The 15,210-nt window shown below is 40.6% G+C and overlaps 1 protein-coding gene across 1 annotated transcript in view; it reads right to left on the bottom strand.

Moving 5' to 3' along the window:
- The window catches only part of OSBPL6 (oxysterol binding protein like 6), a 207,072-nt gene extending 192,096 nt beyond the window's left edge, over window positions 1-14,976 (bottom strand). Inside the window, exon 1 of the mRNA XM_067741421.1 lies at window positions 14,913-14,976. The gene's annotated coding sequence lies outside the window, so the exon portion shown is untranslated. The remainder of the gene's footprint in view (window positions 1-14,912) is intronic.
- Window positions 14,977-15,210: the final 234 nt, after the last annotated feature.

The following is a 15,210-nucleotide window of genomic DNA, read 5'->3' on the forward strand; positions in this document are numbered from 1 at the left end:
GAGTTATTTGTAATGAGGTGGATGAACCTAGAGTCTGCCACACAGAGTGAAGTAAGTCAGAAAGAGAAAAACAAATACCATATGCTAACACATATATATGGAATCTAAAAAAAAAAAAAGGTTCTGAAGAACCTAGGGGCAGGACAGGAATAAAGATGCAGATGTAGAGAATGGACCTGAGGACACTGGGAGGGGGAAGGGTAAGCTGGGGAGAAGTGAGAGAGTGGCATGGACATATATACACTACCAAATGTGAAATAGATAGCTAGTGGGAAGCAGCAGCATAGCACAGGGAGATCAGCTCGGTGCTTTGTGACCACCTAGAGGGGTGGGGTAGGGAGTGGGGGAGGAAGATGCAAGAGGGAGGGGATACGGGGATATATGTATAAGTATAGCTGATCCACTTTGTTATATGGCAGAAACTAACACAACAATGTAAAGCAATTATACTCCAATAAAGATGTTTAAAAAAAAAAAACACCTAAGGAGGGAGCTGTTCTCAGGTTGGGATGTACCAGTTGTGATGGACGGACTTCAGTGGGGTGCTGGGGAAGCCCCTCTGCCATTCAAGCTGACACATGAAAGCTGAGGAGGAGCCCATCAGGCAAAGCTGGGGGGAAAGAGTCCTAAAGAAAGAAAAGAACAAGTGCCAAGGCCCTGAAGTGGGAATAATCCAGGTTTATTTAAAGAACAGCAAGGAGGCCAGTGTGGCTGGTCATCAGTAAATGTTGGTCTTAACAGCTCTCCCTCTAAAATGCCTGAGGTTACTAAACAATTATTATCTAACAGACAGGCTGGGTTCGATTCCAGCTTGTTCACTTATTATAGATGCAAGGATTGAGAGCTGGTCACCTCCCCTCTGGACCATGGCCTCCATATCTGTAAAATGGAAGTAACAATATCTACTGCAAAAGCAGCTGCAAGGCTTTACGTGAGAGGATGATCATCGCAAATGTTTAGGACAATGTATGGCAGACAAAAACAAAAAAATGCTAAACGAATGGTAGGTAGTCTTAAAAGTGCTCTGTGAGGAATTTAAAAACAAAACCAAACAGAAACATCCTAGAAATTTCACTGTGTTTGAATCACATCAGTATAAACAGACTCTACCTTAACTGACCTGATGCTTTTTCAGTTATATGTCATGTCCCAGAAATTCTGCTACTACATGCTATTTTGTCAAGAAAAGCCAATGAATCCCCAACAAAGTCTCTCTGGCCCAAAAGAAGATGAGGAGGGAATGTTTTTCATGGTCTTTTTTCGATCCTTACTTCCCTTACATTTTCTACAGTCTTTGTGATAGCCCATTTCTCTTCCTAGAAATTCCTTCCTCTCTTGACTTGGGGACAAGACGCTCAGTCTTTTGCCTATTTATCTAACTGTTCCTTCTCTACCTCAGATCTCTCCTATTCTTCCTATTCCTCAAAAATGTCATCAGTTCCTACATTTTTACCCATGCCCCTCTTACCCACAAAACCTTCTCAGATGCTTCCCAACCTCCAGAGATACTTGCACCACGAAATCACATTTCTTGGCATGACACTTACCTCATTACACTTCGTGTTATACTAAATTATGTCTTATCTGCCCTATTGGGTAGGCAGGTTCTTAAAAGCACGATCAACAGCTTAATCATCTTTCCTTCTCCCTTACGACCTAACAAAGTCTCTTGAACATAGTCATTGCTATAAGTAAATGAGTAAGCGTATAAAATACTTTTAACAGATTATTAACATTAAAACAGAGCCTTGCAAATTCTGTTGACACGTTTCTTATCTCAAATTAGCTTTTGATTTGTAAGAAGGCATAAGAGACATTGACTATATTTACATTTTACATAATAAGTTTTCCAACTAATGAATATTAATATGTCTAATTTTCAATTAACATGCTAAAAATAATAACAGCTAGCACTTACTATCTGCCCTTTCCAGGAAATATATACGCATCAACTCACTGTATCCTCCCAACAATGCTTTGAGTTAGGTATTAATTGTATATTTCCCTTTTTACAAACGAGTTAACTAGGGCAGAATGACTTATTCAAGGTCACACATCTGCAGGAAGCAAAGTCAGGATTTGAACCCAGACAGCCTTGGCTCCAGTCTGGTCTTGTAATCCTAAACCCTACCTAAATAGTCATTCACCATAAAAATCTAGTTTTACATAAGCATTTTTTAACTCACAACTTTTTATAGAAACTTGTTATTCATAAGTAATATATTTTCTCTGTAATATAAACAAATATATCTGTATTAATGACACCAAGCTTCTGGCTAAATGTACACGTATACAACGTACTACTGCATATTTCATAATGTCAACTTTGCATTAAATATTACAATGTTTTAAGTTACTTTATCCTACTTCTGAATGCTTAACGGTATTGCCAGTCTAATGTGGCATCTTCTTGACTATCTTAGGAAATTTTTATTTCCATATAGATTTTTCTAGATTCTGTATCTATTTTTAAATTAAAAAAAACTAAGATTTTTTCATAAATATGTAACACAAATCACACTAATGCTACTTTGCATAGGTGTCACATAGGACAACAACAATAAAGTTACAATCTTGTTGAAAAATGACACTTTAATATATGACGTCAGGTTTTTAAAGAGTATACTTAGCCTTAATTAATTTCCTACCACTAGAAAATAACCTTCACTATTACAAAGTCTGCTTAATTCTCGGTTGTTGTTATATTTAAAGCTTTTAGGTAAATAAACCCAAATACAGTGATGGAGAATTCTACTATTAAAATGCAAACTGAACTTCTAATCAACAAAATTCTTAATATGTGATTAGCTACCGCTGGAAGGCCTGATTTCTCAGCATTTAATGTTTTAAAGAAAAATTTTTTCGGTCTTTGCCTGACCAAAAGCAAAAAGTGTTCAAGAGCGCTCAAAAGTAAAATTCCTTTGTCTTAAAAGTAACCTGCCTGAACCAGACATATTTTTGCCCCTTTTAAGAGTGTAAAACCTAAGGTGCATACGTTCCACTCCAACAGGCTCACTCTCCAGGTCCTTGAACTTGCTGTTCCCTCTGCCGGGAAAGGATCTGCTCCCAGACTTTTTTCACAACCTGCCCCTTCCCATCATTCAGGCTCAGCTCAAATGTCTTTACCTAGCAAGGCCTTGCCTGGTCAGTCCACCCAAAGAAGCCCACTGCAATGGGCTGAATCATGTTCCCAAAAAAGATATGTTGAAATCCTAACCCCCCAATACCTAAGACTGTGACCTTAGATGGAAATAGGGTTGTTGCAATGTAGTTAGTTAAGATGAGGTCATACTGGTGTAGGGGTGGCCCTTAATCCATTATGACTGGTGTCCTTATATAAAGGAGAGACAGAGACAGAGACACAGGGAAGAAGGCCATGTGAAGAAGGAGGCTTAAAAGCTTTAAGTATAAACACAAGCGAAGAAATTCCTGGGGCTGCCAGAAGGGAGACAAGGAAGGATCCATCTTGATTTTGGACTTCTAGCCTCCAGCGCTCTGAGAATGTGTCTCTATTGTTTTAAGCCACCCAGTTCGTGGTACTGTGTTATGGCAGCCCTAGGAAAGTAATACTCCCACCACCACCACCAACTGCTGTTGCCCCATCAGTCACTTTTATTGTCCTTATAGTTCTCAATAGAATTTAAAAGAGCAATGTACTTTTACTGACTGTCTCCCTTCATTATCATGTCAGTTCCAGGAGAGCAGGGGCCTTTTCTGACTTCTAAGCACAAATATTTTGTCAAATAAATTAATGATCCTGTTAGAAACATGATAGGATTAGAGAATGTCAGAATGATAATTCATTGCCAATATTCAGAGAAACTATAAACCCTCCCATAATCTAATAACAAAGTCTAATACCAGATCTATCTAGCACTGAGAGAGACTTCATACCATCTTAACTATCATGTACTATCTGGAAAATGAACCTCTGAGCTAAAGAAAAACAGCTTCAGAAAAATGAGGGGTAAGAAGTATTCCTTACTTACTACTTCAAAGATGTGGCTGAAGAAGAATTACTTCAGTACTTCCTGTATGTCATCTTGTGGAAGGGCAGCATGCACAGGTGTCAGAAGGCTGACTGCTAATGGAAGGAGAAAGCAAAAAAATCTTCCGGGGGAAAAAAAAAGTCAGTTGAAAGTCAAAGAATTCTAGGGTTATTTGGTAAAGGAGCAATTCGTGCTGCCCCACAACCAAAGCCCTCTGTATTACAGGCGTGAACAAAAATGGACACTCTTAGTCTAGAGTTACTAGCGTCACTTTAACGGGCTCTGTTGTTGCATTCTCTATGTGCAATTTTTTTTATCTGAAGCATATAAAACATTCTAGAGAGACTTCTATTTTTTTTTAAAGGTTTAAAATTAAGGGGAGGGGGATGTTCATGTTTAATGGAGGTGTCATTTTTGGGAAACACTTCTTTTACTGATGATGTCAGAAAAATGAAGAGTCGCAGAGCAGGGAAGCGTGCTCAGAGGGAAGCAACCAAATGTCCCAGAGAGTGGACATCTAAGGAGCTTGAAAGACAGAAAGGAATGGTAACGAGACCTGGTCCTAAAAAAAAGGAGCCTCCTTCTGCTTGGGAAAGCAAAACATACAAGGAGGCAACCAAAGGAAGTCGCACAGTGGAACAGGGGGAATGGAGAAGTCGCAGGGCTGCAGGGAATAGTGACTGCCCAGGGGTTTCAGGAAAAATGAGTTAAGGGGTGGCTGGCATGACGTAAGGGGAAAGAGAGCCCCGGGCGTGGAAAGGGAACTGAGGCTGCGAGGGGACAAAAAGCTGCTGGTGGAGTGGGGGAAGGGCAGCACCCTTGGAAGGAGCCAGAGGTGGACTGACCTTTGTGACTGATGCCTGCTTTCCCCAAAATTGGTCAGAAATTGGGATTTTCTACTTTGATTTCCCACATATAATCAACTAATTTTCAAAGAACCAGACTGCTGACCACTTAAAAAACAAACAAAACTACTGAATGTAATTGTAATTGGTATTTGATTTCCAAGTAACTTCTGAGTTTATAGTGCCACTGGGCAGTTTAGCATTAAATCAGTTGTCACTGGACAAGTCTACAGAAAAAATGTAGTTATTTTGGTTTTCTGGTTATCTGGATTCTAGGTAAATGGGAATTTAAGGTACTGATTAATAACTGCACTTTCATAGGACTTAATAGTTCTCTAAGTGTTTTCACATGCTAATTGGAAATGTGGTCACTCCAACAACCACAGATTTACCCTCAGATGAGGCTCCCGGAGGTTACTGGCCCAGGGTCAGGTGCGTAACGAGAGGAGAAGCTGGGAACAGAACCTGGGTAGCCGTGATACCTGCTCCAGAGCTCTTCCTGTCAAAAACATACTGCTTCTCCAAAGTGCGTATTGTGATAAAAAGCACCACAAGATAGCAGGCTATTTTCAAAGAGGGATATAGTGAAAAAAAAGAAGCTAATGCCTGGCAAGAAGAAGCAGTTTAGCACAATACCATGTTCACATGTATTTAACATATGCTACCGAATCTCTTAAAGAAATATACATGTTCATTCATGTCAGATTAAACCTACCCCTAAAATTCCATTAGGAATTAAGACACATTAGATACACCGATTAAGGATCAAATGCATCCTGAAATTTCAACAGCCCTGGTAAGTTATGGAAAGGGTCTCCTAGATACTGGCACACATGACCCACAGGGCCTGCCAGTGCTTCCTCTTCTGTGATAAAGAGCTTCTCTGACCTCTCCCCATCCACCTCTATCATTCTTTGCTCTTCAAATCATCCCACTTTCACACCCAAAGCTTCCCATGGTATGCCACTATGAGGCTGCTGCTTATTCCTCCTAGTTTCTAAACAAACTTAAAAAGAACATAGCTACTCCTGTGGTTTATCCACAAGCACCCCAGGGACTGGGTTGCAGGCCATCCCTGGGCAGCCAAATACTGCTCTAGTGTTTCACTCCTCCTATATTCTCTCTCAAGTATGAGTCAGAACAAGACAATTCTCAGACCCCTTGCTTCTGTGAGTGAGGCTGAGGCACTCTGTCAGGGCACCACATATAGCTTGATGTCCCTGAAGAGGTAATTGACCAAATGGGACCTAAAAATCCTAAAGTAATGGAAGAATTATTTACTTTTATCATGTTTATGTAAGCACTTTGTTTCCGAGAAGTTTACTCATTTTGGCTTATGATGAATAGTTTGCGTCTTTATAAAAGCTAAATATGTAAAATGGGCACATTTTAGTATTACAGGTAGTGTGGGTATCCTGACAATGCTTAAGTTTAGAGAATGGAGATCTTCGGAAATCAAAATCCAGGTCACCTTGTCGGTCTGTGCCTTTCACCTACTGACTGCCCATCGGACTTGCCTGAAGCTGGGATGCTGAGAAATCATCAGTGGAAAATCGGGCAAATGCCTTGTCAGGACACTTTGAAGAAATGGCTTTACTGGTAATTAACAGGGCTATCAGGCACCCACATAATATATTTCACTTTCTGTATCATTTTAAATTAAAATTAAAAATTTCATCAAGAAAAAAAAGAACATACCTACTATAATATCAGAGCTTCCACAGAGAAAAGGAATATATTATTTACTTGATTCATTTATTAGGATACATACTTAATCCTAACTTCATGTCTAGAGGTTAAAAGAAAGAGACTGATGTAACATTTCCCCACTGTGTAACTGGTGAGTGTCCTTCCTGATTTAAAGTGACCAATTCCAAATGAAGGCCATGTCTATTAACTTTGCATAAATATATATTAATGATGATAATTAAACTATTTTTATTTCTTTTTAGGAAAATTATTTTGCAGTACAATACCTTTCATTGTTACCAAGTTTTTCCTTTTCTTCAGTATAACTCATAACTATTCATATTATTGCTTTTAAAATTCATATCAGCACATACTTCCCAAAGCTATGACCCACTAACCATTCAGTTGTTTCCTCAGCTTTCTCCTTCTTACTATTCTGTAGCTTAGTATTAGATATCCTTTTGTGGGCTCTAGGAGGGCAAAGGCATGATGAAACTATCACTCTATGAGTGTATGCATTTAAGAGCAGAATATATAAATGGTTTCAGAACTAATTAGAAAAATACTCCATGGAATGGATATTTCAAGGGATGAAGGGGATCATCTTAGCTACAAAACAAGGAGGGTGAAAGAGATAGTGTGATTCCCAGAACGGGCAGATTCCTAGACACCATACCAAACCTCAGGGGCAGCAGAGGACCTCAAGACCGTGGCCCATAAAATAACATTTCTCTCTATTTTAGCACTGTAAGCTGCCTCTGTTGGAGTCGGGGTAGCAATTACTACCATCTCGCTCTCTGTGCTCTCCCAGCCTCAGGCTTCTGCCACCACCTTCTTCGATGTCTGTTCTCCCTGAACTGTCATCTGTACCCTGGTCCTAATCAACTCCCTTGAGTCTCCTTTCCAGTAAAACCAGTTAGCTGGGGGCACACTGGCAAAGGCAGGGCAACTGCAGAGAAGCAATGTGCGCCAACACTGTCCCAAAGGGCAACCGCTTCCAGCTTCCCTCCTCTTTGAACTTTAGCCTGTCAGGGTAGTAGTGAGGGTGAGTCTTTATGGCAACTACCACATTCTTTTATCAACACAGAATGGGACCGAAAGTTGCAAAGGAATGCTACTGGTTACAACTACTCAACATTCTTGATCAATACAAGTGATCCTCAAGAAATTTTAAAATTATATTGGTTTGAATACATAATATGTTCAGGTATTTAAGAATTCAAATAGTAGTAAAAGGTGCACTAGATTAGTGTGCTAAATAAGTGTCCTTCCCATTCTCATCCCAAACCCAGCTCTCTTCCCCAGAGCCAGTCACTGTTACCAGTTTATTTGGTCACCTTCAAGAGACAGTCTCCACAGTCACAAGCATAAACATATTTATAAACTCATATTTAACATCAATGGCCACCTACTTCTCTGCACCTTGATCTGTTCCCTTCTTACATCTGAAAGATCATGCCACAACAGCAAATATAGAATGATCTCATTCTTTTTAACAGCTGCCTAGTTTCGTTTCTGCTCCTTATTTAACCAGTCCCATATTGATGGATCTTTAGCTCGCTCTAAATCTTTGTCATTACAGACAATGCCATGGTGGATGTCTTGATGCAAACTCATTTTGCGATGTACAAATATATATCTGTGGCAAAATTTCTTAGATTTCCTGGCATGAAAAGGCAGGTGGATTTTTCATTTTGGCCATATTGCCAAATTGCTATCCATAGATGCTGTGCTCCACCAACAATGCATGAGCCTGTCAGTTTCCCCAAAGCCTTGCCACCCCAAGGAATTAACAAACGTTAAGATCTTTGCCAATTTAACAGGTTAAAATAGTTTAAAACTGCATTTCTCTTATAAGTTGAGCATAATTTCATATTTGTAAGTGCCACTAGTAATTCCTTTTCTGTGAACTGTTTGTTCATTTCCTCTGCCCCTTTTTCTGTTAGATTAACAGTCATTTTTTCTCATTGATACATAGGAGTACTTTGGATATTAAGAAGTTACCAGTAGTCTACAACGTGTTATAAACAGTTTCTTCCTGGTGTGATGTTTATCTCCTGTCTGTTACACATACTATCTTTTCTTAAATGAAGTTTAATTTATCAATCTTTTATCTTATGCCTTCTGTATTCTTTAAGATGTTTAAAAGGTTTTTTTAAGTGTAGAAATAGACATCTTCTATAATATCTGATCTCCAAAAGCCTTTAGATTCACACTTTTATTTCCTCTGTTGGCCCTTTTTGAAATAAAACTGGAAAACAAGCTGGGATATATCCATCTACTTCCTTCCCTGACCTTCCTGTTCCATCATTCTGAGTTCCTGTGGATTTTGATCTCTTCCTTTCCCTTGCTATCTTCCTGAAGTTTCACATGGATCCTACATTCGCTTGGCCTACCTTGGAGATCACACTCTTTTTATAGTTCTTGCTTCAACTGGAGGTTTACTGAGATCAAAAAGAATTTCATTGATGTCTTTTCATAATCAACATGCCATTCAAATTGTGCTACTTTTTCTATTCTAGGGAAATTATACAACAAAAACTGTTCAGATTGTTGCCTGATGGGGTGCGAATATGCAAAAGCTTGTCTAGCTGCTACAGTCAAACAGAAAGCAAAAATGTTATCTTAATTTAAAATAGAATCAGACTTTCCACTTTATCTATAGAAATGACATGTAACAAAAAAATTTTTTAATTGTAAGGTTCTTTTAGATACTTTATTTTTTAAACTTTAGTAGTTGATCACAGTATGTTACTTGTAGCAACATTGTATTATGTATAAAAAACATTAAGGTAACTTCTTCAAATTTATGGTAAAACTTAAGCACTGGTTTAGGAGCTGTGAAATAAAGCTGTTGCTGGAAATTGAGGCCAGGTTTATTTTAGATTTGACTTTTGAAAAAAAGATTCTGAAAATATACTGCTGTGTTCTCCCTTCTACTTCCACACTCTTTTCAAAAGGTGGATAGGTCTGTCTCAAGAGCTACAGTGAGAATTGCCTCAATAAGATGCAAGATAAAAAAATAAAAGTTGATGTTCTATTCCTGACTCAATTCCCTCTACACTTTGATTTTGTCTCATATTAGCTTATGGAAAGAGAATGACAAAGGAAAAGAAGCACAGGATAATTTAATTTTCTCTATCCTTTCCCGTCCATTGAGTTAAAAGACAAAGCTATGGGTATCAAAATAGCAAACATGAAAAAATTTTAAATAATCATATTTGTAGCATTTATTCCTCTCATCATACCCTCAAAAACAAAGCCTTCTCTCTAAAAATCTAAGAAAATTTTAAAAGATATGCTTGACTTCACTTCCTACACCAACCACTCAAAGAGAATGACAGAAAGGAAGCTTAAAATCCACTGCAGAGGTTGCTATTGGTTCATCTTCTTATTCATATACTCATAATTTAGGAAAGAGCTTTATTTCCTGTTACCACCAGAAGAAGTAAATTATTTGACACATTATCTGCTAATGGTGCTAGCACCTCACTGGGCAAGTCTCTGGGCCTCAGTTTTTCCACCTGGGAAATGGGAGAGGTTGGAATTGGAATAAAAGATTTTTTAAAGTCCTTTCACCTCTAACACCTCATGAATCTAATATAAAGGTCATTCAAGCATCAGCACATCAAGCAAATATAAGTATCTCCAGTGTCTGGGTCCTTTCTTCATATATTTTACAAACTGACATCTAGCCTTTCTTGAACAGAAAAATATATAATCCATCATCTCTAAGGAGAAGGTAACTTTTGTGTATTAATCATGAATTCTTTGTACTCAGTCTCATAACACTGGTGAAACATATTAAATGATACTCTGGCAATATTTTACTTAAATGTTTTTTACCTATTTAAACTTATTGTTATGTACTTAAGCTTATTTATTTATTTACTTACTTAAGCTTATTTTCAGAGTGAAGTTACATACTTAATGCTCCCTCTAACCCAGTTATCCCTTAGATAGTCCTGGCTATCAGACTACTTGGAGTGACCTCCTTTCAAGCTCTGCCTTTTGTCAGCTTACTATATAGATTTTCTGAGACACTGGCCCCAGCAGATGGAATTCCCTCACACGGGGTAGTTTTTACTTTCAAGTAACCTGCCAAACCACTGTAAGAAAGAGTCCTTGGACGTTTCTGCTTCCCATAATTCACCACTCTATTAACATAATCCTTTTACAAATATTTAACATTTGCATTATGATGTATTTTAATATAAAAACTACATTCATACATACACAAAGTAAGTGAATACAAACTTTCAAGAAAATGGGTTCATATAACCCACCAGGAAATTCGTCTTGAGACCATCGTGACTCAATATACTCAGTTCCCTGTAATACCCAAGTTGGATCTCTTAATAACCATTCATCTTTGTCTATTTTCTATTTTTCCCTTTAAAAATCAATTCGATACTAAGTCATGGTCCATTCCCAGCAAATCTGAATTCACCTATCCAGATATCTCTTCCCTGACCTCTGTCTTTCTCCTATTTGATAACATGACAAAAGGACTTACCATGAGTAAGTCCTTCTAAAGCTTCTGCTTTTAAAAATCCAATAAAATAAAACTATATTTAAGCACTCCCAACTCAAGGAGGTCTAAACATAAATCTGGAAAAAGTTTAGGGAACAAAAGAAAAAATAGATACTTCATGCAAATTCTAAAACCAAAGCCAGATCCACCCCACACACACGTATACATATTCAACAGTGATTTGTTTTTGGTAGAGTCTGTTTTGGGTAGATCCTTGAGGGCAGACATGTTTATGACCCAGCACCTAATATGGTGTTTGACACATACCAGGTGTTCAATAAACGCCGGCTGAATGAAGAAGAATGACACTCAATGTGCCCATGTCACTGCCACATGAGACCCACAGAAGTGACCGGACAAGGGGTTGGTGATCGAATGGATGGACGTAGAACTGCCTCCAAAGTTCATGGAAACTCAGGACCACTAGAAAGGCAGACTACTAAGTTCAGTAACTGAGATGGACATCATGTCAGTTACCCCTAAAATTAATTTTAGTTCATTTTCTTGATCAAAACTACTAAGTTCACTCTGGATTTCAAATCATATAAACACACATCTCTGCAGGGGATGTAAGGAATGTATAGCTGAAGCAAGGGATGTAGATAATCATCCTTGAATAACAGAGGCTTTATTATTAATAATAATAATAAAAAAGAGAGTCCTTTACTTTCTTATGAGCTTTTTTGATAAATTCTGACTTTATTGGTAAGCAACAAGCTTTTTTCCTGGGGAGGTCTTTTTTTTTTTTTTGTATTAAAGATGCTGCCACATTGTCATTCAACTGCTTTTGGAATTACCAGCAATGTGTTCTCCAAATCACTACGCCAAGGGAAGGCAATCCGACACACACGCACACACGCACACACTTATGCTTGTTTGTATTTGATTATTCATGTTTGCTTGTTTCCCTGGCTTGTGTAAATTAGTACAATTTTAGAAAATAATTTGGCAATATCTATCAGTTGCATATTCACACATCCTACACAATCAACAATTCTATACCTTGGTATTTACCCAAGAGAAACACTTGCCCATGTGCCCCAGGAAACATGAATGATCAAAGCATCACTCTTTGCAATCTTCTTAAAAATGAGGAAAAAAAAAAAAGGCCATTGGTAAGAGAGCAGGGAAACATATTGTGTTACAGACAAATGATGGAATATTGTACAGCAGTGTAAGTCAGTGAACTACAGCTGCATACAATACGGACGAGTGACATAACGTTGAGTGGGAAAAAAAAAGTCTCAGACATCAACAGATAGTATGAGACCTTTTTTTCAAAATTAAAAACAAACTTTAAAAAGTATTAGAATTATTACTTAACCTTTGAAGTAAAAAAAGAAAAAAAAGTCCCTATTTTGAGAATTCATGTCTTATCCTTCCAAACAAGACAACAAACTCTTGAGGACAGAGGGGCATCTTTTCACTCTTATTTGTATCTCCCACATGCCTAGACCAATGTCCTAAACAGACAGGTGCTCAATAAGTTAAGTATCCACTGAATGATTACTGCATGTTACTTAACCAAGACATTTTAATAAAAATTATACCTTCTCCCTAGTCCAACAGTTTTATGAGTAAAGTCACATAAAACTTTTATCTAGGACTTCCCTGGTGGCATGGTGGTTAAGAATCCATCTGCCTGCCAATGCAGGGGACACGGGTTGGATCCCTGGTCCGGGAGGATCCCACATGCCGCGGAGCAACTAAGCCCATGCACCACAACTACTGAGCCTGCGCTCTAGAGCCCGCGAGCCACAACTACTGAGCCCACGTGCCACAACTACTGAAGCCCGCGTGCCTAGAGCCCGTGCTCTGCATCGAGAGAAGCCACCGCGATGAGAAGCCCGCACATCGCAATGAAGAGTAGCCCCCGCTCGCTGCAACCAGAGAAAGCCCGCGCGCAGCAACGAAGACCCAACGCAGCCAAAAATAATTTTTAAAAACAATTTTATCTACTTAGGCATTAACCTAATTCTACTTCTGCAGTGATGCTACAGATCTCCAAAAATAAATATTTCTTCTTGAAAGGACTTTACCTTTTTTCTTGGAATAAAGTTAACTAATGTAAAGTTAAAGCCAGCTAAGGACAAGAAAACTTAAATATATTAAGTGATCCTGTAAAAGTCTAACAGAATCACATTATATTATAACCAAGAGACATCTGATAAACCATCACAATTTGAAACTGAGATATCCCAAAAGGAATCCATCCGCTGAATGTAAAATGGCTTTATCAACATGAAAACTGAAAATATGAGCAAACCCTGGATTTTTAGGCTTTCTAAAAGCAAAGATTTTAATTTCAAAATATTGTGTTTCTACTTGGAGAAAAAAAATTAGTTTTAGGGGGAAACACACGAAATCCAGGGGTATATTCTCTGTAGGTGATTATAGCCCGGTTACACTGCAGCTTCCCTTCGACCTTGGGAACCCTGATCACTCTGAGTTACTGTGAGGTCTTCTGTTTCATTTATTATTAGTCTTTGTATCTGCAATGCTGTAGCATTGGATAGGAATATCAACTTTGTGAGCTCGCAGTACCTAAAACTGTAGAAATGCTTCCAAAAAACAAAAAGGGGAGGAGGGAGGGAGAAAAAATACAACCAAGAGGAAAACAAAGTTAATGATATTGAGCAGGAATATTAAAAATTTTTACCTCTGGAGAAAGACCACATATACTAATCAGCTCTATGATATACAACTATCCATTAGCATGCAATTTTTAAATTTAAGAAAAGATAGTCAAGAAAAATTATTTTGTTATTTGGGGAAAAAAAGCACAGTTTGCTAAAACTAATCCAGCGATTTAAAAATGGAAATTCTTATAGAGAAAAAGCCTATAGGACTTTGCATCCAGGAGGAAGAAATAATCTGGCAACCCAATGGGTTCACTTAGTTTCGTGTCAATTGCTTCACGTCCATTATGTAATGCTTTCCCCAGCTTTAGGTCTCTGTTTAAGCTACCTTCAGGTATATAACAGATTGCCACAAAATCAGTATCTGGTCATAACTTTCAAAAACAGCTTTAAAGATGTCATGCACATGTGTCTGTATACAGCAGAGGCTTTTTTAAAAAATGTGCTGGTGTCATTACTTCTTCCCGGCTTCCTCCCTAGGTCTCCCATCCCCTCCTCGCCCAGCATCCCCGGCCCCACATTTTGCAGGCAGCTCCCGCTGGATGCAGGGGAAGCACGTCTTGACTGCAATGAAAACCCTGTCCCGGTCTGAACCGGAGAAGGCAGGCTCGGCCCTGGCCGGGGGTGTGGACGAAGGCTGCAGGAAAGGCTGCAGGGGCGCCAGCAGCTTGTGGGCAGGGGTGCCCCGAGAGGGCAGTCCGCAGTGCACGCGCACAATAAAACCCAATGCACAACTTCCCCAGCCGCTCCTCTCCGCTCCCCAGCTTCCCTGAAAGGTGAGGCGTAGGCGTTAGCTGGAGAGGGCGCGGGTGCGCCGGTCGGGTTCTCCGCAGACAATTATATCAGTCCCTGTCCCTGTCCCTGCCCCAGCTTCCATCCCAGCAGCCGGGGCGCGGGGCTGGGCGGGGGGGATGCAGGAACTAGAGCCGGGCGGCCGGAATTCCCCACTACGAGGGGGAGGGGAGGGCGGCGAGCGCGGACCGGGACCCAGACGCCCCCTCCCACCTCGGCCGCGGGGAGGGACTGGCACCGCCGCCCCGGGCTCTCTGGCCAGGGGAACCCCCGGAGGGCTCGATGCCTCAGAGGCCCAAGCCGGGCTGCCCGGCCGTGCGTCCCTCAGGGTCCTCGGCCCTCCGGCCGCGCACAATGCCCGCGGGCCGGGGTGCGGGCACCGTCGCGCCGCTCCAGAGGTCCCCTCCGCAGCTAGGACACCTACCTGGAAGACGAGCGGCGGCAGCGCCGGGAGGCTGCAGACGGCCCCGGCGGTCGGGAGGGCGCGAGGGCCGGCCGGGGAGCTGAGGCGTGGGCGCCGCCTGCGTGGATCCGCGGTCTCCGGCGCCCACAGCTGCGGTGACGGCGGTGCTGCGCCTCCAGTGGTCCGCGGCGCCGCAGCCCCTCCTCTCCCACGGGCGGGGCGCGCTGGAGGGGCGGTGCTCCGGACTCCCCGCCCCCGGCTGCCGCTGGCTGGCTGGCTGGCTGGGCTAGAGTAGAACGGCGGCGGTCGGAGCTCCAGC

Source organism: Pseudorca crassidens, chromosome 6 (assembly GCF_039906515.1).
Source record: "Pseudorca crassidens isolate mPseCra1 chromosome 6, mPseCra1.hap1, whole genome shotgun sequence".
In the NCBI taxonomy this organism is placed as follows: domain Eukaryota; kingdom Metazoa; phylum Chordata; class Mammalia; order Artiodactyla; family Delphinidae; genus Pseudorca; species Pseudorca crassidens.